Source organism: Castor canadensis, chromosome 8 (genome assembly GCF_047511655.1).
Source record: "Castor canadensis chromosome 8, mCasCan1.hap1v2, whole genome shotgun sequence".
NCBI classification, from domain to species: domain Eukaryota; kingdom Metazoa; phylum Chordata; class Mammalia; order Rodentia; family Castoridae; genus Castor; species Castor canadensis.
Window position 1 is genome coordinate 102,798,794 of NC_133393.1, and position 27,553 is coordinate 102,826,346.

At 36.4% G+C, this 27,553-nt stretch overlaps 1 protein-coding gene and 2 pseudogenes across 8 annotated transcripts in view; 2 read left to right on the plus strand and 1 right to left on the minus strand.

Annotated features, from left to right (window-relative positions):
* The window catches only part of Tafa2 (TAFA chemokine like family member 2), a 561,377-nt gene that overhangs the window by 243,768 nt on the left and 290,056 nt on the right, over positions 1 to 27,553 (minus strand). The window lies entirely within an intron of this gene.
* LOC109678299 (tetraspanin-6 pseudogene) lies at positions 17,319 to 17,857 on the plus strand (annotated as a pseudogene).
* On the plus strand, positions 17,864 to 19,196 carry LOC109678298 (charged multivesicular body protein 5 pseudogene; annotated as a pseudogene).

Consider the following 27,553-nt stretch of genomic DNA (forward strand, 5'->3'; position numbering starts at 1 on the left):
GGCAATATAATTTCACCAACAACCTGAGTTATTGTAAGACAATTCCATTATCACAAGTGCAGTCTAAAGTCTTATTCTTCCTTACTGAATGTTGTCATTATTAGCTGTTAAAATATTCTGACATTTCTGGTGAGACATTTCACAACTCATACATGATTTTGAAAGTAAAAATCACAAAAAACAATGGTGAAGTGGACCATTCTGACAAGTAAAAAGAAACACACAGAAACCATCCAAATCAACTTTTACTCTGAGTCTAGCCATCAATGTCTATTATAACTCAAACAGTATAGAAAAAATGAGATAATTTAAAAATAATTCTTTCTAAGCACAACATATTTTGCAACTTTTTGTATTAATTTGCATTATGAACTACATATACTTTAATCTCAAATGAAAGACTCAAGTGCACTTTTGTACCTAAGCCTCATTAAATGGTTGATGCAATCAGCATTTCAATTCTCCTTTAAGCAAAATCTTTGGATAAATAAAATACTTCATCTCCAAATTTTTTAATTGTTCCAAATGGCTAATATTTAATAACATTTTTTAAATTAATTATCTAATTCCCTGAAAGGTAATCTATGCTTTTCACATCCACACTAGAAATATTATAAAGAACTTTAATGATATACAAAACAAAGATGCCTAATTGTTTGACTTTGCAACTTGGCCTTGTTTGCAAGTGTGCACTGAAGCCATGGCTTCTATTCCTAAATCAATGTATGTGCAGCAGTCAGCAAGCCCTCCTGACTGAAGTTTCCTCTGCTGTGAGATTCATTTCTTAAGCTCCGCCTGGTCCATAGAAAGAATAAGATTGTATTTGTATTTCCTACAGTTGGTAGGCCAAGGAAGTTAAAATGGTCACTCTTAAAATGCCTGTATCTTGGCTGCTTTCACCTAATTCTACAAGCCTTTGCAGTTCCCTAAAGTATGAGAGAATTCTTCATTTTGTCTATCTTGCTAGAAGATAAATAAAAAAGAGCCACTTTTGTGAATATCAGGCTTTAGCTCAGCCAGACTCTCACAGAGTCTCGTGGTACATTCAATCTTTTAATCAGTTCTTACATTCTTTGTTTGGGGTTGGGAGAATGTGAGGAATAAAGAGGAAAGAAAGAAAATAATTCACTGGTTCCACTGATGAGGGTTCTCTTACATGAAAAATCCCTTTCACCACTGGGCACCAGTGGCTAACAGCTATAATCCTAGCTACTTGGGTGGTTAAGATCAGGAGGATCACAGCTTAAGGCCAGCCCCAGCAAACACTTCGTGTAGACCCCATCTCCAAAATAACCAGCGGAAAATGGACTGGAGGTATGACTCAAGTGGTAGAACACCTGCTTTGCAAGTGCTAAGCTCTGAGTTCAAATCCCAGTCTCACCAAAATAATAACAATTCCTTTTATAAAAATCATGAAACATCTTTATATTTTCCATAGTGAATATGCTCAGAAGTAGCATTGTCCAGATTTTGCTTAGCACTGAACATTTAATGAACTGTGTGACTGTTCAAGTTACTTAGCTTCTCTGTGCCACATTTTTCAACATGAAAATAAATATACTAATATTACCTCTCTCAATAGGAGATATGTAGATTAAAAGAGATAATGAATATAAAACACTTATTCCACCAACATAATTACTTGATAAAATTAATTCTTATTTTGAAAGCAGAATTTAATGAAGTTCTCCAAAAGACTTCTATAAATATCTTATAAAAATGAATTTAGTAAATCTAATATTCTAACCAGCATTTATCATATATATTATATTCAACATTGCAGGATGTATACTTATTAGTGTCACAATAGTCTGTGACAAATACTCCAACTGGGAAACTTAATAACTTCCAAACTGGGTTTTGAAATTGAAAATAAGAAGGCAGCATGCCTACATGAGAAAGAAAGGAGGCCTGGCAAATACCCTTGGCAGACAGAAATATGTTAGAGGCTAAAGAGGAAGCAGTCTATAACTCTTCACAACATGAGACCACCATTTGCTCACAGTGCTCAATGGCTGTCAAAGTTGAAGATGCCTTGAATTCAGCTGGAGAGCATTTGAATCTATCTGGATAAAATGCAAGTTTCAAGGCTTCTATCTAGATCTATTGAACTAGAATCTCTATAGGCACAACAACCTGAAATTGACATTTGACAAGATTCCGTCCTCCAGGCTCATAGTCCCACTAGTGACTGTGATGTCAACAGTCCATGTACCATACTCAAGAAACTAATAACTGAGCAGTAGCTAGGCTCACTGACTCTAACTAATACTTGTCTGCATTTGCATTGCTCCTCAAACTAGGCACATAGGACGATGATCAACATTTATTTAATGAACACTTGCAAGTGCCTCCTAATCAGGAAAACCAAGAGTCTAGCTCTCCACTCACCAGGAAATTGTGTGAAATTTATTTTTCCTGGAGAATACATTTGGCTTCTTCAGTGCTAAATGCTAATAGGTTATAATGTGAAAACAAATGGCATTTGTCATTTTCATGCAGATAACTTGAAGTTATTCTTTTTCACTAGCCAATGAGCTACCATTAAAATGATGTCTGTTCAAATTCCCCCAAATGCCACAATTACTTGGTAATTGTGCAGCGCATTGTTTAATTACCCTGGCACTCTATGGCACTTACCGCATAATTAGGCAAATAGCAATTATCCTTTGAGGCACCAATAATAAGCAGAACTGGTGAGAGGTAAAATGAATCACTGCCTTACTAGAGAAATAAGGGAAGAGTTTTACCAAAGACTTCAGAATTAAGCCACTGAAGAACATCTCACAGGTCATGGATTTTAGTTTGTATTAGATGAACAAAAAAGGAAAAAATAGATAACATTTAGTGAAGTAGTGGTCTGCCTACTGCATCATCATTTCAGAACTTAAAACAGGCAACACTAAGTCCACCCTTTTTATTTTTAAAGACAAATCCAAGTGAATATATCAAGCCAGAGTATAGGCAGAGTGTGAAAGCAGTGAGCTAAAATAGGTTCTAGAGGTTCACTGAAGTACAGCCCATAAAATGCCCTGAAATGAATAAAGTATCATCAGAATCAGGAAAAGAAGAGAAGTATTGAGGAGGGAATCACAAAAAAAAAAATGGAGAAAATAAGAGGAAAGACATAAAAAAGAGAAAACAACCTCAGAGAGGAAAACAATAGTGCCCCAAAGTAAGGGCACAGCTTGGCCACCCACCCCCACAGCTCTGTCACTACAATAAGGAGACTAGGAGGTAAGCCTAGGAGGAGTTAGGGAAGTTGTGGTAAATGGGACTGGAAGAGAAGCCTCCAGAAAGAAGCTTCTAAATAAATAAAGAGAAAAAATTAACAGCTTTCCATGCTCACCACCCTATACCCCAAAGGTGAGCCTTACCAGCCCTGTGTCCTATGAGTACATTTTAACTAACTACAAGTACTGTTGCAGGTGTTTATTTAGAAAATAGCTTATTATTTTCTTTTACATAAATTACATTTAAAGTGTATTTCATGCTCATAAATTGTTCAGAATGACTTAGACAGTCTTACTCCAATAGGAATGTAGTCCTGGAATCAATATAAAGGAGCCAGAAAAGATTGTTTGATTTATAACTGAAAGACTTATGCCTAGCTTTCCTTTGTCTTTTCAACCCCAAGTGCAAGAAGGTAATTCATCATATTCCTTCGTTCATGGCCCATTATCATCTTTGGAAAGTCTGTTTTCTTAGTTTATATTCCAATTTATTCCTCATCTTTCTCTGTCCCAGAGGCCTCTTATTTTCTAAATTGCTTGTTGTATGTCTTTAAATGTGCCGATATCTCCATAAAAATAGTAAGTGCTTTTGAATGCATTTAATTTACACAAGTGGTATTAGGCTATATATTTTGTTTCTTTTTAAAATATTGTGTTATAAATATCTATCCGTGCTTTTGATATCTATCTATGTTGTTCTACTTTTATCTAGTTTCCAACTTTTCTGTGTCCCATATTGAGCATGCATCCTGCACATTTTACTTCCTCAGTCCTTTAATTTGTTGCCTCCAGGTCTTTAGTACTATTTCCATCAATACTCACATAGATGGGTGAAAGATAATCACTAAACCTATCCCTTTACCTTTGTGAGAATTTCCTATAGGGTGTTTCTAGGACTGGGTAGAGTAATCTAATCATGGACTGTATTTAAGTGTCCTATCATTAAATACTACTACATTGCTTTCCAGAGTGACTATATTCTCATCAGCACATAGGACAGAAAAATGAATTTTTTTCTTAAAAATTCTGACTCTCTGCTTTTTCATGTATTTAAGAATGCTTTAATTCTCCTCCCTATCCCACAGTCCAAATTCTATTCATATTTGGTTTTTTGTTTGTTTGTTTTTTTAAACAAGAGCTTATTTCAGAAAGGATGAGTCAACAGCTAGGATGTAATCTGGATTGAATAGAAGACAAAATATGGTGTAGTTTTCAAATAAAAAGAAATAGACTACTGGGATTTTTTTTTAATTATACAATGCTGAATATGGTGCCTTTTAAAGAAAAATTCTAGTTTCCTTTATAATCAACTACATTTCCCATAATTCTACGCCCCTGTTTATACCCAGTGAGACCCAGAATGATACCCCTGGCAACAGGTCCCACTCAGATTACCAGTGACTCAGCCTAGGAAGCATGTTGTAATTGTCACCAAACAATAAAAATCAGAAAGGGGCAGGATTCTAGATTCTTGGAGCCTAAAATTACAATCAGCACTCTAGAAATCAATCTGAAACCTGCACTTTACAAATCAGGGAAGTCAGGGCAATATTCTACTCAGAGGCTGAAAATAAACACAAAAGCATTAATAAACACATTACACTGATGGCTCCAATTCTAATACTAACACCTCTGTGATCTCAGACTTAACTTATCTTTGTTTGTATTTATATTGTTGCTGTTCTGTGACCACACCCAAAATGCCAGAGTGTCTTGTTCACTTTGTTCTGATCACTCTAGTCTTATATATCCACAAGGCTCTTTCTCTCACCTGCATTCTGGCCTTGCTCAAGTCAATTTAACAGAAAAACCTCTTCTACCACCATCCATAGTGCTATGCCACACACACATACTTTACCATCAATCCCTGTGTTCTGACTTTGCTATTTTATTCTTCAAAACACCACATTTATCTTCCCCCTAAAGTATAAATGCCATAAAAGCAAGAATTCTATTTTATGAATCACACTATCCCCAGCATCTAGAACAATACCTGGTGCAAAACAAAACAAAACAAAAAGATATTCAATTATTTACAAAACAGTTTTAGAAGATTCTATCAGATCCATAAGCACAGCCTCCACCCTTATGGAGGTTATTCTCCTATAGAGAAATACAAAAATGGACTGTAAAATTTGCAGTAGAACTCAGATATTCTGACTCACTTCTTTCCACTCTGCTCTGCACAACAGTGTGCAAAAGTCAAGGTTCAATTATTCAGCCACAGCTATGGAAGGACATTAATGAGCATGATCAAAGGGGCCTGTAAAGGCAGAATTACTTGCCTTTTTTCATCCTGTATCTTTTGTGGTTTTTTTAAAGACCTGCTCAGATTAGAAGCTACTGATGAGGAAATAGCCATGAGTACTCTTCACAGACTTATTATTATCCTAAAGAGCATTTTCAATTATATTTTTGTATATGGGCTAATATTTACATTTTAAGTAAGTTATCACGCTACTAATTTAATCAATGTGTATATATTGACACATGTACACAGCCACAAGACCAGTTAAACAATGGGTGTAGCACCTGACAATTGGAAATGTTGCTGTGATTACAGAACTTGTCCTTAGCAAGTTGGGATGCTTATTTTCTAACAGAATGAGAGCAATATCTACCAAGCCTTATTAGAATTGTGGTGGTGTACTATTGGAAAGTTAGAAAATAAAGCCTCTATCCACATGCCTTGGAACAGAAATAAACACCCTTTTTAATATTGTACACCAGATCCTCCTTGACTATACTTGAAGGCAGTGAAAGAATCTGAAGTTTTAAACACTGTCCTAGAACCTAATTGAGAGGGAGAGGGGGAAAGTTGCTTTGAATGTGAAGTTAAACTGATAGTGTAATTTGCTATCTAGAAACCTAATTTCATTTCTGTTGACAGACAATGCTGTCTGACATTAGAAAACCCAATCACACACTCTCAATCCTGCATTGATAGTTAGAGACCCATACCCAAGAATAGGAGGAATACTGGATTTATTTTGAGTTACATAATATGACCTATATGGGTGAAGACAGGAGTTTAGAAATATTTTGCAAATAATTTCATTAGAAAAAAATTTTCCTGGTTATACTTTAGCTCCTGGGAGCCATAAAGGACAAAGTATTAAGCCATGAGTCCTCTAATCTTAAACATCTGAGGAGGAGGAAAATAATATTGGCTTATTATATGTAGTCTATTATTAAAGAATACATTGAGTTGTTATAGGAATGCTATATAGTTATTACAGGTTATTTTTAAAGTCTCAGCTGAAATGTTCTCTGGTAAGTAGAAGTCAAAAATCTCAGGTTTCTAATATTAACTTGAAGTCACAAATCCTCCCCATTTGGGAACATAGAATTATCACATGGGACTGAACATATAAAAATTCATGAAAAAAAGAAAATAAATAAGTCACCAGCTCCTTCCTCTACAGAAGTTTTCTTGATCTCCCCAACTTTCTAATAGCATGTTTCTCTTTTTCTTTGTTGCTATTTTGGAATAAGGGTAAAGGATCCAACTGTACTTACTTTCACTGAAATATGATTTTCAGAGCTACCAAGTGAGACTATTTTTTCTTTTAAAGATTAATAGGTTGTATTACCTTGTATAAAATTATTTCCTGATTATACATTTAGATGTAAACCAGAGGCATGATCTTGGTTAGGTTTAATTTTTCAATGGGGCTTGCATTGGGGATCCCGGCACTAAACCAACCACTCAACGTGTTCACCAGCCTCCCCACCTAACCCAGCCTACAGCCATTACTCCTGGTCCATTTTGTTCACAGCATCAAAATGACCACTAAGTGACTAGCATGAACTAAGGACTCTATGCCACACCATTTTCTGTATCATACTCAGTGCATATGCTGTGAGGAGAGCGACAGAACCTAGTCAAATGATATAAATTTTAACATAGGGTCTATCATTAACTAACTATAAGACCTGCTAAAAATTATTTAACCTCTTCAATACAAAATTTGCCTGCTCTCTTAATAGGATTGATTGCAACAAATATAATTCAAAGTGACATATATGAAAAAGATGTGTTTATGTGTATTTGCATAATATATTATTTTATATGTTTGAAATCCCAAATAATACAAATTTTGGATCATAAAACATGACATTATATAAACAGGTTTTGACAGAACCAAAAACCAGAGAGAAGACAAGCAGACATTCCAGATCAGAGGTTCATGTTCTTCAGTGCTAAATCCAGCCTCTGCTAGTGATTATCTTGGCCAAGAAAATCAACATTTTCCTATAATTTTAAGAATTCAATGCCTTAAGTTGGGAGAAAATATCTTTCTTTTATCTTGTCAAAATTCAAAGAAAACAAGCTTATAGCATAGCCTTAAGAATCTTGTTAGTGCGGCAGGCTCCACACTCATAAATCATAATGTACTTCCTTTAGCATCCTTTGTATGTGTAGCTGAATTAAAAAAGAAATAAGGGGTGAACAAAAGCATCACTAGTTTCTGTTGGAATGGGTGCTATATCTACACAACCCTGCCTGCTTTTAAAGTCAGTAATCCATCAATACCGAGGACAAAGAAATAAATGGTTCTGGTCAGCTCATCACTGAGCAAATGCACCAATGTACTTCTCTCTGGGTCTCAGTGCCATTATTGCACAGTCTGAGTATCATACACAATTTGTGTCTTTGCCTGTTCAAAATGAAGATCACCTTTGTTAGAAACTACCAGGAAATACTATTCCCTGCAAGCTACTAAACTTCCAAGAAAGTCAGCATCCTTACTGAATAATGGTTGAAATTTGTACTTCCAAGAATATAATATATAAACTAAAAATAGGCGAATCTAATAGCACGTAAATTATTCAGGCTTCTCCTCCACCTAAAGTAGATTGGCAGAACTGGTAAATAAAATAATCATGTAACATCTTGAAAAGTGCCTCTTTTGAAAGAGGTGAATAGACAAGGGATATTACCCCACAACAAAGGGTGCTCTAAAACTGAGAGAAAAATCAACTGTTCTTATAAATTGCCCAACTTAAACTAAGGCTCTCAATAAATAGTTGTTGAAACAAATTAAAACTAATAAATTCCCATAAGGAAATTTAAAATCACATAAAATAAGTCAAATATTAAAAACCTTCACCAAAATGAATTAGTGTTCAATGCAGGTGAACTGGTGTTTCTGAGGGACACAGTAGATTCTGGCAAGGTGGAGGGTTGTCCTGGCTGGGCCCATGCTCTAGGAAGTATGTCATGGAGTGCCCTTGTGGTCCAGTCCTGAACGTCACACTAGCACCTCGTATTAACACCTTACTACTGGGAGGATACCTTTCTCATGAGGAGGCTGTTTGAGGGAAATTATTGATTTGTTTATAACGTATGCCTTCTTCACTCACCAGTAGAACTTCATGTGTTTCAAACAGTAGACAGTGAGGCTAAATGTATTCTAAAATTCTCCAAGGTGTAAAGAGAATATTTTATAATATTTACATACATAAAACGGCTAAGTCTTAAAAATTAAGATTGATCAGAGATCATTTAGGAAGTAACAAAAGAAGTATGTGAATTCATATGGAAAGATAAATTCTATTGGTAATAAACCATCGCAGGACTTTTCAAATGATAACTTCCTGCATAGACATCCTAAGAGGCACAGTGGATCATGTTGTCCATTTATTCCATATACTCAACAATTTTTTATTGAAATTACCTACTGTGTGCTTGGAAATTTTGCTGAAGAAATACTCTTTGAATAGCTATTTCTTAACTTGATTTCTAATCAAATTGCCATTCCACAAATACATTCTGCAAGAAAATTAAGGTTTTTATATCAGACATGTTATAGTCTGCTGGTATAACCTGGCCTAGCAATGAAGTGTAGAGACTATTCAGTCCTTATTGAATAGTTCATGTGTCTCCTGTATTGAACTGTCTCTTAAAAATACTGTTGCAAACATGCTTCAGCAGGAGGCTGTCTATGCAAGCTTGGGCTCTCTGCTGAGTGATGCAGGATGTGGGATTCTAAGTCCTTAATTGATGCCAAACAAGCAGAATAAACATTTTATTTTGACACTTAGAATTCAACTTTCATCCTTGTTTCAATAGAAACAATCCTGCCTCTGTATATAGGCAGCTACCAGGGTGCCTGTGAATAGAACTTTTTTTTTCTCAAACATGAATATATTTCAGCTGCTCAAATGCCTCTTGCATAGCACAGGACATAGGTGGCTTTGACCTGAAAAAGAATTTTAAGGCATATATTTGTTAATAGTGTGATATATTGATCATACTTCTTTAAAATGATAAATTTTGAGGAACACTGCATCTTGATGTTTCTCCACCAAAATGAGTTAGTGGGGCTTCAGGACTGTGTTCACTGGTGCAGTACAGCAATATGGAGCTCTAAAGTAGACCGCCTGCTTTCTCACATCAAGATGTGGTAGGATGCCTGGTAACCCCTAACAAAGGACAAGAGCAACATCAGCCTCACATAAAAGTGAACTGTTACCACCACCACCCCCAAAAAAACCCAAGAGCTCACACCTAAAACATATTGAAAAGTTAAATCCTCCCCTTAGCTCCCAAGCAAAATATTGACAATTGTACTTGGCTTTGAAAAATGTCCATCACTTTCTAACAGTTTGTTGAAATCACTCCTAGATGAGAAGGGAAGAAATATAAAACATTTGGTCCCCACACTCTAATTCCTTTCCAAATCCTCAGCACCACCCTTGCCAATACCTTCCTCAATCAGAAAGACTGAAAACTAAGAAGTTGAATATGGTTGATACACTCTCTGTACAAGAATGAATATAGAACTCTTAAACTGGCTGACACAACCATAAGAAAGGGACTAAGAGCCAGATGCCTATAATCCTAGCTGCTGAGGCAGAGATCAGGAGGATAGAGGTTCAAAGCCAGCCTGGCAAATAGTTCCACAAGATCCTATCTCAAAAAAGCCATTCACAAAAAAGGGTTGGTGAAGTGGCTCAAGGTGTAAGCCCTGAGTTCAAGCCCCTGTACCACAAAAAAAGTGGGGATTAAGGTAGAATGAAGAAAATTATAGAAGATAAATCAGTTGGGATTGTAATACATGGAAATACCACAAGGAAACTCCCTGTGTACCTACCTTTATCTCAAGCAAGCAAAAATATCATGTTTTTCTTTTTATCTTTTCTTTTTTCTTCCACAAAGGTCAGAGAACAGGAAGGCAGAACAGGTCCTGTCTGAGAGTACCAGTGAGAGTGGGGGAGGTGGCAGAAAAAGGAGTTAGGAGGAAAGAAGTATAAAAAAATGGTACACGTGCATGTAAATGCAATAAGAATACCCGTTGTAACTATTCCAGGAATCCGGAGAGGGGGACATAAAGGAGAACAGTGGAGGGGGGTGAATTCAAGTATGATAGATTTGCTATATCATAAGATCCTTTGTAAATGCCACAGTGTACCCTTACCCAGCACAACAATAAAGGAGAAAAAAAATAAAGACTGTTTTCTGCCCTCCTTCTCAGAAGAGAGGAGCCAGAGCTGATGTTAGCTCCCACCCCTCTCCTGAACAGACAGTTCAAGACTGGCATCTTGCAGTCATCTAATTGTCTGAAACAAATGTATAAAAGTGCTCCAAAATAGAATGCTAGAAAGCACACTGCCCTCACAGCCTATTAAAATAAATGGATAGAGAGATATGCAAAAGAAAAGATACCAATTACCTAGACCAGAGTGTGCCCAAATCAAAACAACTAGCAAAATAGCAAGTCTTAAATGTGTAAATAATAACCGTCAATATTTTAATTATTTTGGTAATTGAGACTCATTCTTTCTTCATCCATTTCACCTCCAAAACAGCATTTTCTACAATTCAGCCTCCATTAGTAATCTGCTGAGACATTAATTGAATATTGACCCAAAGAAATGTCTGCTACCTGTGGCATCACTGCTTTTCTCCAATTGAAACACAGCTCAACCTTGAGATACAGCAAGTAAGAAAGTCCATCTCGCCAAGTTGATTATATTTTAACTGCTAGTACTTGGAAGCCAAGGATTTTATATAAAAATGGATTTTTAAAAATCAAGATACCTGCAGTATAACGAAAGAATCCCTGGACTAGCAGTCAGGAATCTCAGCTTTCTATAAATGTTCTACTGTTCCAAACTCTATGACTACAACTGAACATTTTTCACATTTTGTCTTTTATTCAACTGGTTAAGTGTTTACTCTGAGCTAAGTACTATTGGTTTTCAGTAGTCATTAATGTTTTCATTTCATTAAAATGAAAATAGACGTATTTTCAAAATTTACGTCTATTCTAACACACAGAGTTGTGAAAATTAAATGTAATTGTTTATGTAGTAATGCTTACCAAACAACAAAGTACTATGCAATTATAAAGCAACTATTATCAGAAACATTCTAACTGCTTGAATCTGCATTTGATCACCACAGGGAGGAAGGGAAAGAGACACAGAGTCAGAGAAAGAGCAACATGGGATTTGTATTATAAACTGCACACAATGGTAAGTGAACTATAACCAATGAAACACAAAGTATAATTTGTAGAACTAATGGAAATAAAGGCTGAATATTTACATGAGGGTAATAGTGATCTTTTAAGTCCCCATAAAGTAACAGTGCATGGGCTAAAAGTAATTTATGGTTTAGAAGAAAAGAAACAAGAGAAAGGCAATAGAAAAAGGTGCTTTATGCTCTATTCTGAATCCAGATTATCTGAGTTTAATTACTACCTCTGCCACTTACAGCTGTAGGCTCAGAAAAGTTGCTTAATCTCCATGCTCCAGTCTCCTCTCCCATAAAATATGGTCAAATATTGTATACACATTATGGAACTGTTAGGATTAAATAGCATATATATAAAGTTAATGTTATATGGAGCATTTATAATGCAGACACTTTTATATTTAAGGAGATTATCAAAGATAATGTTGCTTATAAATCAATTCAGTGAATTTTACTAAAAACACCTATGTATGGTTTTACATAATTTCTCTACTCAAAAATCTACAAAGGCTTTTGACTACCAAAAGTTTTCCATTAGCTTTTAAAGCCCAATATTAGCATCTACTATACAAACATTTCTCACAACTTCTGACATGAATTCTTCATTTCAGCTAATTTCCCCTCTATTAGCTCCTTTCCACTAACACAAATACATATTCTATCTACCCCATCTTTTGATTTTCCTTATTTCATTCCATTCCTCCTTGTCAGAGCAAAGTTCCTTAAAAGAGTTGTCTGTCTAATCTTCCTGTTTCATTCTGTCTTGAATCTATTCTAATTGGATCTTATTCCCTGTTAGCCTCCCTAAAATAGCTCCTATTAAGATCACCAACGAAGGCCATTGCCCAACCTAACTGTAACCACTTACTAACTGCTACTCACTCCTTTTACTAACTTCTCTTTGGCAGAGTTGTGATCACTAAGCCCTTATTACTTTTAAAGCAGAAAGCAGAGGATCCACAATGGCAACTAGAGGGAAGAAGCAAATAGCGTGAGCTCCGTAAAGCAAAAATCTTGCTAAGATGCTGGAGCCACACTTGGCAGGAAAAGCCACAAAGAAGAAGCAAAACCCTGACACCTAGAACCCCTAGACTATACAAAGATTCTCTATGTCATGTTACACTGAGAAAACAGAAGGGCTCCCATGCCGCCAGACACCGGCTCCAAACCTGTTTGGGAGACACAGACCAACAGGCGAGACAACAAAAGAGTTACTACTCAAATATCAACACCAGGACTGGATGCTGAAGGAGTAACACTAGAACTACTAAGACTGAAACTTCATTGCACATGAACTAAATGACAGGAATCACCATATACCTATCAATACTAACACTGAATGTTAACAGACTTAATTCCCCCCATCAAAAGACACTGTTTGACACACTGGATTAAAAAAGAAGATCCAAAAATTTGTTGCTTACAGGAGACCCATCTCACTGACAGAAATAAGCATAGGCTTAGGATGAAAGGCTGGAAGAAGATTTACGAAGGCAATGGTCCCCAAAAACAGGCAGGAATAGCAATACTTCTCTCAGACAAAGTAGACTTCAAACCTACATTGATCAAATGAGATAAAGAAGGACATTTCATACTAATAAAAGGGGAAATACACCAAAAGGAAATAACAATTATTAACCTACATGCACCCAACGTCAACACACCCAATTTCATCAAACATACTCTGAAGGACCTAAAAACATAAATAAACTCCAACACAGTGGTAGTGGGAGACTTTAACATCCTCCTATCAACAATAAATAGGTTATCCAAAAAAAAATCAATAAAGAAATCCTAGATCTAAATCATACCATAGATCAAATGGACCAAGCTGAAGTCTACAGAACATTTCATCCAACTTAACTCAATATACATTCTTTTTAGCTGCCCATGGAACCTTCTACAAAATTGATCATATCCTAGGGCACAAAGCAAGCCTAAGCAAATATAAGAAAATAGAGATAATACCATGCATTCTATCTGATCACAATGCATTAAAACTAGAACTCAACAACAAAAATAATAGCAAAAAAACATGCAAACAGTTGGAAACTGAACAATACATTGCTCAATGATCAATGAATGGGTCATTGATGAAATAAAAGAGGAAATTAAAAGGTTCCTGGAAGTTAATGAAAATGAAAACATGACTTACTGGAACTTATGGGACACAGCAAAGGCAGTCCTGAGAGGAAAGTTTATAGTCATAAGTGCATATATTAAAAGGACAGAAAGATCTCAAATCAATGACCTAATGCTACATCTCAAACTCCTACAAAAACAAGAATAAGCAAATCCCAAAACAAGCAGAGAAGAGAAATAATAAAAATAAGGGCCAAAATTAATGAAATAGAAACAAACTAACAAAAAAATACAAGAATCAACAAAACAAAAAGTTGGTTCTTTGAAAAAATAAACAAGATTGACAGACCCCTGGCAAACCTGACAACAATGAGGAGAGAAAAAACCCAAATCAGTAAAATCAGAAATGCAAAAGGGGAGATAACAACAAACAAAATGGAAATCCAGGAAATCATCAGAGACTACTTGGAGAACCAATATTCTAATAAATTTGAAAATCTTGAAGAAATGGACAGAGTTATAGATACTTATGACCATCCAAAATTGAACCAAGAGGCTATTAATCACCTGAATAGATCTATAACACAAAATGAAATTGAAGTAGCAATAGCCTCCCAAAAAGGAAAACTACAGGACCTGATGGATTCTCTGCTAAATTCTATCAGATATTTAAACAAGAATGAATACCAATGCTCCTTAAACTGTTTGAAATAGAAAGGGAAGGAAAACTGCCTAACTCATTTTATGAAGCCAGTATTACACTCATCCTAAAACCAGACAAAGACACCTCCAAAAAAGAAAACTACAGGCCAATCTCCTTAATGAACATGGATGCAAAAATACTCAATAAAATAATGGCAAACTGAATTTAACAACACCTCAAAAAGATCATTCACCACGACCAAGTCGGCTTCATCCCAGGAACGCAGGGGTGGTTCAACATAAGAAAATCAATAAACATAACAAACCACATTAACAAAAGCAAAGACAAAAACCACTTGATCATCTCAATACGTGCAGAAAAAGCCTTTGACAAGATCCAACACCATTTCATTATAAAAGCTCTAAGAAAACTAGGAAAAGAGGGAAACTCTTTTATAAAAAGAGTTTATAAACATTATAAAAGCTATATATGACAAACCTTCAACCAACATCATCCATAATGGTGAAAAACTGAAACCATTCCCTCTAAAATCAGGATGAGACAAGGATGCTTACTATCCCCACTTCTATTCAACATAGTTCTGGAATTCCTAGCCAGAGCAATTAGGCAAGGAGAAAGAATAAAAGGAATACAAGTAGGTAAAGAAACTGTCAAAATATCCCTATTTACAGACAATATGATCCTATACCTTAAAGACCCAAAAAACTCCACCAAAAAACTCTTAGACACCATCAACAGCTCTAGCAAGGTGACAGGATATAAAATCAACATACAAAAATCATTAGCATTTCTATACATTAATAACAAATAAACTGAGAAAGAACATATGAAAACAATTCCATTTACAATAGCCTCAAAAAAAATCAAATACCTAGGAGTAAACTTAACAAAGGATGTGAATGGCCTGTACAAGGAAAACTATACACCCCTGAAGAAAGACACTGAGGAAGACTACAGAAGGTGGAGAAATCTCCCATGCTCATGGATTGGTAGAATCAACATAGTAATAATAGATAGTAAACAATCTACATGTTTAATGCAATTCCCATCAAAATCCCAATGACATTCATTACACTGGTTGAAAAATCTACCTTAAAATTCATTTAGAAACACATGAGACTGCGAGTAACCAGGGCAATATTCAGCAAAAAGAACAATGCTGGAGGATCACAATATCCGACTTCAAACTATATTACAAAGCAATAGCAATTAAAACAGCATGGTACTGGCACAAAAACACACATGAAGACCAGTGGAACAGAATAGAGGACCTGGATATGAATCCACAAGAGTAGGAAACACTTTAGAAGTAATAGGCATAGGCAAGGACTTCCTCAATAGAACCCCAGCAGCTCAGCAACTAAGAGAAAGGACGGACAAATGGGACTTCATAAAACTAAAAAGCTTCTGCTCAACAAAAAAAATGGTCTCTAAACTGAAGAGACCACACACAGAGTGGGAGAAAATATTTGCCACTACACATCAGACAAAGGACTGATAACCAGAATATACAGGGAACTCAAACAAATAAACTCTCCCAAAATTAATGAGCCAATAAAGAAATGGGCAAGTGAACTAAACAGAATTTTTCAAAAGAAGAAATTCAAATGACAAAAAACCACATGAAAAAATGCTCACCATCTCTAGCCATAAAGGAAATGCAAATCAAAACCACACTAAGATTCCACCTCACCCTTGTTAGAATAGCCATCATTAGAAACACCAACAACAACAGGTGTTGGTGAGGATGTGGGGAAAAAGGAACCCTTGTACACTGCTGATGGGAATGCAAACTAGTACAACCACTCTGGAAAAAAATTTGGAGGCTTCTTAAAAATCTAAACATAGATCTGCCATATAATCCAGCAATCCCAATCCTGGGGATATACCCAAAGGGATGTGACACAGGTTACTCCAGAGGCACCTACACACCCATGTTTATTGCAGCACTATTCACAATAGCCAAGTTATGGAAACAGCCAAGATGCCCCACTACTGAGGAATGGATTAAGAAAATGTGGTATTTATACACAATGGAATTTTACTCAGCCATGAATAAGAATGAAATCTTATCATTCACAAGTAAATGGATGGAACTGGAGAACATCATCCTGAGCGAGGTTAGCCAGGTTAAGAAGACCAAAAATCGTATGTTCTCCCTCATATGCAGACTTTAGATCTAGGGCAAATACAGCAAGGGGACTGGACTTTGGCCACATGATAAAGCGAAAGCACACAAGGGAGGTATGAGAATAGGCAAGAAACCCAAAAAAAACATGATAGTATTTGATGTCCTCAATGCAAAGAAACTAATGCAGAAACTTAAAAGCAACAGAGGCCAATAGGAGAAGGGGACCAGGGACTAGAGAAAAGGTCAGTTTGAGAAGAATCAACATAGTATGCAACACATTTGTACATGGAAGCAATGCTAGGAGCACCCTGTATAGCGATCCTTATCTCAATTATCAAAAATGCTTTGTCCTTCTTATTATTGTTTATACTCTCTCTTTCAACAAAATTAGAGATAAGGGCAGAAGAGGTTCTGCCTGGAAGCAAGTGGGTAGGGGGGGAGAAGGAGAGGGTGAGGATAGGGGAGAAATGGCTCAAACATTGTATGCACATATGAATAAATGAAAGAAAATAAATAAATAAGACAGAAAACCATCTCCAGTACACTGTTCCTCCAATTCTTCTCTATGACTTCTCAGTCTGCTTTTCTGTTCCTGCCCACTTTCCTGACCTCTAAACATTGGTATAACTCAGGGCTTGATCCTCAGATATCTAGTCTCTCTTTTTACTAACTCCCTTACTCATTTCATTAGTGGTAGGACTTTAAAAATTACCTAAGGGTCTCAAGCTAGTCATGGTGTCCCCATCTCAGAGACTGCAGACTAAACCATTCATCACGTTTCAAAAGCATCCTCTTGATCTACACTTTCACCTCCTGAATCACTTGTGTTATCCTTCTTGTCATTAGCATTTGGGACAAGATAAGCCTGGAGAATTATTTTTCCCTTTTAAGTGGGAAGGCAATTGATATCTTCCTTTGTGTTCATTGTCACCACAATGGTCATTACTCTTTTGGCCACTTTTGGTTGTTCTGTTACCTGCCAAGTTTCTTCATGTATACTAAAACTATATGCCATGTTTCTGACTCTCATTTTTTTGGTCAAACTCATCACTGCCATCATAGGATTTCTTTTCAGGCATGATATTAAGAACATCTTTATAAATAACTACGAGAAGGCTTTGAATAATATAACTCTAGAGGAGATTACAGGTTCAATGCAATCGACAACACACAAAATGTGTTACTGTTGTGGTGTCACCAACTATAGAGATATTACTCAGAAACAAGATTTCTCAAGCGTTCTGGAGAGCTTCTGTTTCTGATTTTCCCCAATGTTTGGCTATCTTCGCAGTCGACCTAGATGAACCGATTCTTCGGGAAAGCGAAGCCCAAGGCTCTGCCGCCCAGCCTGACTGACTGCATCGGCACGGTGGATAGCAGGGCAGAATCCATTGACAAAGAGATTTCCCGATTGGATGCTGAGCTAGTGAAGTATAAGGATCAGATCAAGAAGATGAGAGAGGGTCCTGCCAAGAATATGGTCAAGCAGAAAGCCCTGCGTGTTTTAAAGCAAAAGCGGATGTATGAGCAGCAACGGGACAACCTTGCCCAGCAGTCCTTTAACATGGAGCAAGCCAACTATACCATCCAGTCGTTGAAGGACACCAAGACCACGGTTGATGCAATGAAACTGGGAGTAAAGGAAATGAAAAAGGCATACAAGCAAGAGAAAATCGACCAGACTGAGGATTTACAAGACCAGCTAGAGGATATGATGGAAGATGCAAACGAAATCCAAGAAGCACTGAGTCGAAGTTATGGCACCCCAGAATTAGATGAAGATGACCTAGAAGCAGAATTGGATGCACTTGGTGATGAGCTTCTAGCTGATGAAGATAGCTCTTACTTGGATGAAGCAGCATCTGTACCTGCAATTCCAGAAGGCATTCCCACAGACATGAAAAACAAGGATGGAGTTCTGGTGGATGAATTTGGATTGCCACAGACCCCTGCTTCATAAACTTGCATCGTTCAAGTTCATCATGGAAAACACATACATATTCTGGGACTAGGAAATGTTTCCAAATTTGCCATAACAAATTTAGATTTCTTTTCTCTAGGAAAGGTTAATTTCACTGCTCCTTGATGATTATTTTTTCATTAAGAAACATTGCTTGGGGAAGCTTTCTTTGTACTAAAATTGGATTCTTTTTCTCTTAGGGCAGACTAACTTAAAAGTATCTTTGACTTTATATGACTTGTTTTCACTTATTAATAATAATCTGAAATAAAGCCAAGGAGATGAGAATCTAAATTCTATGACAGTGTAGCTCTACAGTCTCATTGTGACCTAAGTAATTGACAATATAAAGATGAGATTTTTGAGACTATTCATATTATGACTCAAAACCATTTTCTATTGTATTATTGGTGGGTTAAAGTGGTGGCCTTTTTTGATAGATTTTTGTTGTGTCTTGTGAGCAAATCATTACTGTGTCCAATATTGGAATGCAATTATCACTATTGTGTCATGAAGTGGATATTTTGGTTCTATGGTTTCCACAGTATTATAGCTTGAGTTGTAATCAATAATGAATATTTCTTGATATTTAATGTATAGGACATTTATTTATACTCAATAAATATTTTTCAAAAAAAAAAGAGTTCTGTAAACTTGAAGATTGTTTACCACTGAGAGATGCAGGGAAAGTAAATAATGAAGGTTGTTTTATAAAGGTGATGAACATTATAGAGTCATAAATGAGAATTATTGCAGAAATTTCCTTTGGAATTTCTTGCTTCCAGCTAATTGGAATCTTTCTAGCCTACAGCCTCTCTTACCATAAAAAATAACAAATTTGAGAGTTTAGCCAGCAAATCTGTGGATTTACTCCTCTCTAACTTTAAGGACAGTTAGGGTTCCCACCTCCATGAAATTTAAGATCACCAGGATGATGACACTACTTATCAACAATCCAGAAAAACTCACCAAGTGATTTATTCAATCAAGGTGTATTTGTTTAATATGTTCTTACCTTTTGTGCAATTCACATTGACTGATTGAAACCCCCAAGATCTGTACTGCTCTGGATATTGAAAAGCTAATAACCTGGAAGTTAAAAATATTGTGTTCTTGTTGATTTTATTTTTCTCAGTGTGGGGCCTTTGAAAAGAACTGTGAATTTGCTATTTTGATGTAGTATTATTGATGGAAACTTGACGCCTCTGATTTGCTATTGATGTAATGTGATAGAAAATCGACCCGTCTGAACTGGCCTTTTCCCAGCCAAAGTTATCTTAGTTTGACTGTATAATTTGCACCAAGAAGATAAAATTTTCATTACCCTGTTCTGCTGACAAGCAGAGTCAGTCACACTGTGTAATTTAATTCCAGCTAGTCATTGGAGGAACCCATTGTGAGAGGTTTCAGCATACAATTTACATTACTTCCACAGTAAGGCTTTTAATACTGATGCTTATACTTCCCCCACTGTTTGAAAGTTTCTAATTACTACTTCAGTGCATCTTTTTCCATCTCTGCCTTTAACATCAACATTTTCACCATCCTTCAGAGTCTAGAAATCCCACTAAGAAAATGGAAGCCACAAAGGTAACTCTTATCATCATCACAACTCCTATCCGTTCATGCCCTGTGTTTTCTTCTCTCTCATTACAATGGCATAAATATCAGTATTTCATTAACAATGCTTCTAGCCATTTACTGGATCCTCCATCTTCTTGCCTCCTCAAGACTTCTCTTCAAACCTCTGTCATGAAACTCCACTCCCTTCTAACATTCAAATATACTCCAGCTCGTGCCACCTGGGGATGGAGGACACTTCCCTAACTCACCCATTCAGGTGCTTCTCTACTCCTCATAGCTACCTTGACAACAGAATGAGTACACAAACCGCCTCCATTCTCTACTCCTCATAGCTACCTTGACAACAGAATGTGTACACAAACCGCCTCCATTCTCTACTCCTCATAGCTACATTGACAACAGAATGAGTACACAAACCTCCTCCATTCTCTACTCCTCATAGCTACCTTGACAACAGAATGTGCACACAAACCGCCTCCATTCTCTACTCCTCATAGCTACCTTGACAACAGAATGTGCACACAAACCGCCTCCATTCTCTACTCCTCATAGCTACATTGACAACAGAATGTGCACACAAACCGCCTCCATTCTTTTCTGCACTATTCCCCTTTTGATCCATTATAAGCATATTTCCACCAATTTTGCATCCGAAGTCACTGATGAGCTCTATCTTGGATTCTTCCTTGCTCTTATCTTTTTTTACATTATAGTATTTTTTTTATACATTACAAAGGTGCCCAATCCACTTTCTTGGTTTCCATATCGCTATACTCCCAGTTTTATTCCTACTTACCTAGAGACTTTTTCTCATTCTTTCTTCTTGCCTTTTTCAATATTTAGAGTCTGAACTCTATTGGTTTATGTTTGTGCCATCTTCTTGTCTCCATTCTCTACATATCCTAAACAAATTCACTGCTCTGTATCTCCAACAGAGAAACAAATCTCAGGGGTATAACAGTTATGAGTAAACTTAATTTATAAATAAATAGATCAAAAATCAAAATGTATAAATGGGCATCATTATGGTCGGTAAATGTGAACACCAGGCTTTCTAACTTAGACCATCAGCAATGCAGTGACAGATGACTGTCTTGTGACAAGACTAATCAACAACTGAGATGGATCATCACCACATATATAGTCTCACAAAGAGTTGAGATGTTGGGAAAATTCGTCTTTCATAAATTTAAATGTACAAAAAGGATGCCTTTTCATTTATTGAGAAAGTTTCAACATTTTTACATACACGTATGATGATTACACACCAAGTCCACATTGTGATAATGAGCTTTTAAGGAGCCAAATTTACAAAATATGCATAAAACTAATTAGAAGTCTCTAAAGTCATACACGATTTATACTTCCAGTATTGGAAATGATGTGAAGCTAAAATATGTGTCATAGTAAATTGTAATAAAAAAAATGCAGACAATTAAAAATAGTGGGGAAAAATATATTACCCACCACTTTCATACCACTTTCATGATCATTTACTATATTTTGAAGTCTTGCATCTGATGAATAGCTGGGGCTTTTTTGCTTGTTTGTTTGCTTGTTTTTTGTTTTTATACTTTTTAGGACATGACTTTCCTCAGAGAAAACATCCACATTTATCTTATATGTTGCTACTCTTTTTAAAATTCTTTTCTGCGTCAATATATATTCCAGCATGAACTTCCTATGTTTTTCCATGTTAAATTTTCTCATCTCAAGTGTGAGGACCTGAGTTCAAACCTAGTATCTCAAAAAAAATAGTCCCAGTCCCAGTCTCATCTTCTGTGCCATGCTTCTATTTTGTTTTGGGTATAGGGAAATTCATTCTAAATGCACTCATGTACAGGCCACAAATTTGTCAGAAGTAATACTGGTGATTGAACAGCAATACAGTTACATGTGTTCTATCCTACCCTTTACATAATTATTTTTGAACCAGTTAGTAACTTTGCCAGATTCCTCAGACTTGAGGAAATGTAAAACAGATAAATGACAAATTTTTAAACACATTTTTGTCATTGTCATTGCCAATCCCTTTTTCAGAATTTGGCTTTCCATTGCTCTTAAGCATCCTTTCTCTAAAAAAAAAAAGTGGAATTGTTGTTCTTGGGATTTCTGCTTTAAGGGTTTCAACATTCAAGACTTTTAGGACTGCAACTGACGAATTTTTAGACAATAGGAATTTTGATCTTTGGAATTTCACCATTCAGGGTGGAATCTGAGTTATGATTGGCACTGACCTTTTCAATATTATGTCTCCCTGTGCCCAGCATTGTGCCTGATCCAGTGGATACTCAGGAACTACTTAATGATTCACTGAGTACACACAGGACCTAAGAGTACATTTGATTACATATCTAGAATTCTACTTGCATAGGATTTCCAAAATAGGCAAATCAATAGAAATAGAAAGTAGATGATTTGCCTAGGACTTGGAGAAGATAAGAGAAATAGAGGGTAACTGAGAAGAATATAGGATTTCTTTTGGGGGTAATAATGTTCTAAACTTGACTGTGGTAACAGCTATACAACTCTGGAAATACACAAAAGTCACTGAATTATACATTGTAAGTTGGTAAATTATATAGTATATAAATCATATCCCAATCATGCTGTCCCACAATGCCCTCAGAAAAAGGTACATTCGATTAATTCATTGGTTGGTTGTGTTTTTTTCTTTTAACATTTCATTTTATTAATAGAAGAGATTCACTAGCCTACAGTACTTAGTTCTTACAGTGCTTGAGTAAAATCAAGCCAGGCACAGGTGGTTCACACCTGGAATCATAACTACTTAGAAGGCTGAAATTGGAAGGTTCGCAATTTGATTCCAGCCCCAGGCAAAAAAATTTGTTGAAACCCCATCTCAACCGATGCCTGAAAGTGGTGGCATTCACCTGTCATCCCCAAGCTACTCAGGAGACTAAGATTAAGAGGATTGTGGTTCTAGGCCAGTCTGAGCAAAAAAGTTTGCGAGACCCTCATCTCAAATGAAAAAGGATAGCTGTGGTAGCATGTGCATATCATCCCAGCAACAGCGGGAAGTTTAAAATAGAAAGATTTCAGTATAGGCTAGTTTGTGCCAAAAGCAACACCCTATCTCCAAAATAACCAGAGCAAAAAAATCTGGAGGTATGACTCAAGGAGTAGAGTGTCTGTCTAGCAAGTGCAAAGCCCTGAGTTCAAACCCCAATACTGAAAAAAAAATAGAAAAAGTACAATTGAACTACAAAGGCACCTGCACACCCATGTTTATTGCAGCACTAGTCACAATAGCCAAGTTATGGAAACAGCCAAGATGCCCCACTACTGATGAATGGATTAAGAAAATGTGGTATTTATACACAATGTAATTTTATTCAGCCAAAAAGAAAAATGAAATTTTGTCATTCGTAAGTAAATGGATGAAACTGGAGAACGTCATCTTAAGCAAAATTAGCCAGGCTCAGAAGGCAAAAAATCACATGATCTTCCTAATATGCAGATTATAGACCTAACACAAATGCAGTAATATTATTGGATATGGGTCACACACTAAGGGGAGAATGTGCATGGGAGGAATAGGGAAAGGGAAGGAAACCTAAAACTTGAATATAGTTGATGTGCTCACTGTACAGGAACAAATACAGTAACCTTAAACTGGCAGAGGCCACTGTGGGAAGGGGACTAGGAAGTAGTGAAGAGTTCTGGTACAGATGAACCAATGTGGGTTGTAATACCCATGTTCATGGAAACAACACAAGGAATCTTCCTGTATAGCTCTCTTCATCTCAAACTAGCAAAAACACTATGTTTTTCCTTTAATCTTTTATGGTTTTTCTTCAACAAAATCACAGAACAAGAGAGTGAAACAGGTTCTGCCCCTGGGGGAGGGGAGGGGACGGTGGCCCAAATAATGTATACACATGTAAGTAAATGTAAAGATGATAAAATAAATAAATAAATATGGAATGATGTTTTTTTTAAAAAAGCAGTCAAATAGTAAATAAGGATTTATTCAATACCTATACAAACTATGCAAGATATTGGAGATAACGAAAAAGAAAAAACATGTCTCAACCTTGCCCTTAAAGACTTTGAGGAGCCAACTTAATTCTGATTAAAATGATGAAGAAGAAAACAGGGAAGATCACTATCTCACAACTTCCTGAAACCCATCTTCCATCCCTCTCCACCACTTTTAACACCAGCTGGTGCTTTAGCAACCAACTATGTGCAGGTGTCACCTAATAGTCTTTGGCCTCCACTCTCTACCAGGGGATAACACTGCAGCCACATTGGACATTGCAGAACTACTCAGCCATTCCAACATTAGTGCAAACATGCAGTAGGCAGGAGTTACACCTAGTATAAATCTTGATATCACATTTCTGGGTTACAAGTGTATTATTATATACCACTTCTCAATGTTTGCCCAATAAGACTGAGCTGCAGTTGCCCACAGCCATAAACAGCTGCACCATAGAAAAGCTTTCATTCTTGCCCTCATTCTCTTTCCCAAGTGCTCCACTCCTGTACCTGCCTTGAGGTCACTTCCCAAAATAAACTACTTTTGTAAAGCTTTTGGGGAGAGAGGAACTAAGTCTCAAGCAAGCTCCAAATTCTTACTTTATCCTCATCACTAAAAGGAATCAAGTACTCTGAACCCAAAGCATGACATAAAGTCAATCAGATAAAGTGGTCATAAATTCTGCTCAGGTCTTCACGCTTGCCAAGCTAATTCATTCAAGAATTCATTCATTCTTTCATCAAATATTAACCATTCACTATAAGCCAGGCCATCCTCTAGGTTCTGGAAATACAGCAGTGCACACAAAAAAGCTACACTGTACAGAGATTACATTACAGTGAGATGAAGCAAATAATAAGTAAATATATAATATGACAGGTGATAATTGTTTTTATAACAACAACAAAAAAACAGAGTAAAGTGATACATGGATCAGGAGAGGTTATGCTCAGAGGAGTTTCTGAAAAAGCAAATTTGGGCAAAGATCTGAAAAGAAGTTACTCATGAGAATATCTGAGAAAAATCATCCCAGGAAAAGGGAAGTTCAGAGTTTCTGTTTTGTAATGTGCTTGCTGTGGCCAAGGAAGAGCAAGAGGGCAGTTATCACTGGAGCTGAACAAGGACAGAGAATGACAGGAAAGAGGCAAAGTTGCTCCTGCAAGCCAAAGCACAAAAGTTAGATTTTATTCTGAAAGCAAAAGGAAGCAATTGGAGAAATTTGAAGAGGGTATGGCATGATTCAGTTTACATTTCTGTAAGATCTGTCTAGCTGTCCTATGATAAATTCACTGTGAAAGGGCAGGAAGGAAAGCAGAGAACTAGTGAGAAACTTTTAATAGTGGGTCCAGGGGAGACCTGACAGTTAGTGAAGATGGAAGGAAGGAGACAGCAGGCAAATGACTTAAGCTTGTAAAACAAACAAACAAACAAAAAATGAACATGCTAATGCTGCTTAATCATTGTTTTTCTGGTAAATGAACATTTTGACAAAAAGCTGTTCACATTTAACCAAGATAATTTTAAATGAGTTTTAAATAAGAAAGTATAAATCTGTTCTGGAATATTACATACTTACACTACTTATGAAGAAAAATCTAATTGTTAAGCACCTACTTAAAGGAGGGACCTTAGATCAGTCTCCTTGATCACCATCTACAGAAAATCACAGGACAGATATAAATTATACAAGTCAGGAAGAAAAAGAAAATCCTAGACTCACTCTTCTAAAGATTAAAAATTCCAAAGGAATTTAATGAATAAAACTTGAAAAGGAATGTAAGAAATAAGCCAGAACAAACAAAAGGAGAGTAGAAATTTTCTTTACAAGCACAGTTGCAAATTCCTTTCATTCACAAGATCAATATGAGGAGAAATGCCAAATTTCAAATGAAGCTATAAGGTAGTAGATTCACAGATTTGGGGGAATAAATGTAATATAGCGAAGTATTTTTTAAATATTTCCAGAAATTTTCATTTTGAAAAGCACCATTTGCATATTCTTTTATATTATCTCTACTTAGCCATGGCTGGGCCTGTAAGATGCCCAGCTCCATGCTAATCAATAGAACTGAATTCCAGACAGAATCATTTGAATTCCCAAGACCTTGTAACTTAGGACTTCATTATAAACTGCCTTTGTTGTCCTTTAGTGCTGCATAAGTTTCAGCTATTCCAAATAGATCAAGAGAAACTACATCATCCCTTCTTCTTATGCTATAGATTTCATTTAAGAATGCAAAACACCCTGGCTATAAGAGGAACTTAATATAGGAAGAAACAGTTCTATTTAGTTCCTGGGTTTAAAAATAAAAGATAAAAACTCCAACTTCACATTAAGGTTACAACTGTATGCAACAATGCAAACAATTTTTCTCACGACACAGGTAGGTATCTTCTTCCTTCTTAACAAAATCTTCAGGTTTTTGGTAGTGGTTTTGTTGGTTTTTATACTACAAACTGAATTCAGGCCTCACACTTGCCAGGCAAGCACTCTATCACTTAACCTGTGTCCCTAGCACTTTTGCTTTCTGTTTGTTTTTCAAATAAGGTCTCATGTTTTTGCATAGTGCCAGCCTCTGATCCTCCTGTCTCTGCCTCCAGAGTAGCTATGATTACAGGTGTTTATCACTATGCCCAAAAGCCAACACTTACATAGTACTCACTATCTGCTAAATGCTACTGTAAGAGCTTTACATACATATATATTATCTAATCTTCAGAGCTACATTAGGTGTAAACTATTATTTGTCCATATTAAGCTGAGTCTCTAAGAAGTTAAACACTATGACAAAGGTCTTATAGCTGGAAGCCAGGTTTTAAACCTAGGCAGTCAGGTTCTGTGCTGTTAACCACTATAAATACTACTTCCTATTCTGCTGTACAGACAGCAGCTTGGTTTAGAAGAAAAAAAATAGAAGCAACACTGGAAGGTGTAATTGAAGAAAAACAAGGGAGGGGGCTGGGAATGCACGTTTCAAGCGCTAATTCTACCAACCCCGGAGCAGATGCAAGTGGTATTTTCTAATCCTGCTAAACATCTCGCCTAGAAATGTGAGATATTCACCTCCCATACCTGAGGCAGTCCCCTCCCCTGAGGATTTTCCTCTAGTTATGGTCAAGTGCTAACTTGCTCTGTGGCAGCACTGGGCCTTCATGCCAAGGAAGCTGGGTTTTTATTCTGACGCATGATCAAGACCCAAGTTTCAAATACTTGACTTCATTACTTCCTATGCCATGGACTTCATTTAACACTGAAAAACTCCCTGGTTACAACAACTCAATCAAAGCATGCCTCCTTCTTTGAAAGTGGTCTGAAGATCCATATAATTTATACTTAGCATTAGCACAGAAATACAGTTAGCTGACTTTCTTATAAACAATGGGGATTTCATTTAATAAGACCCAGTA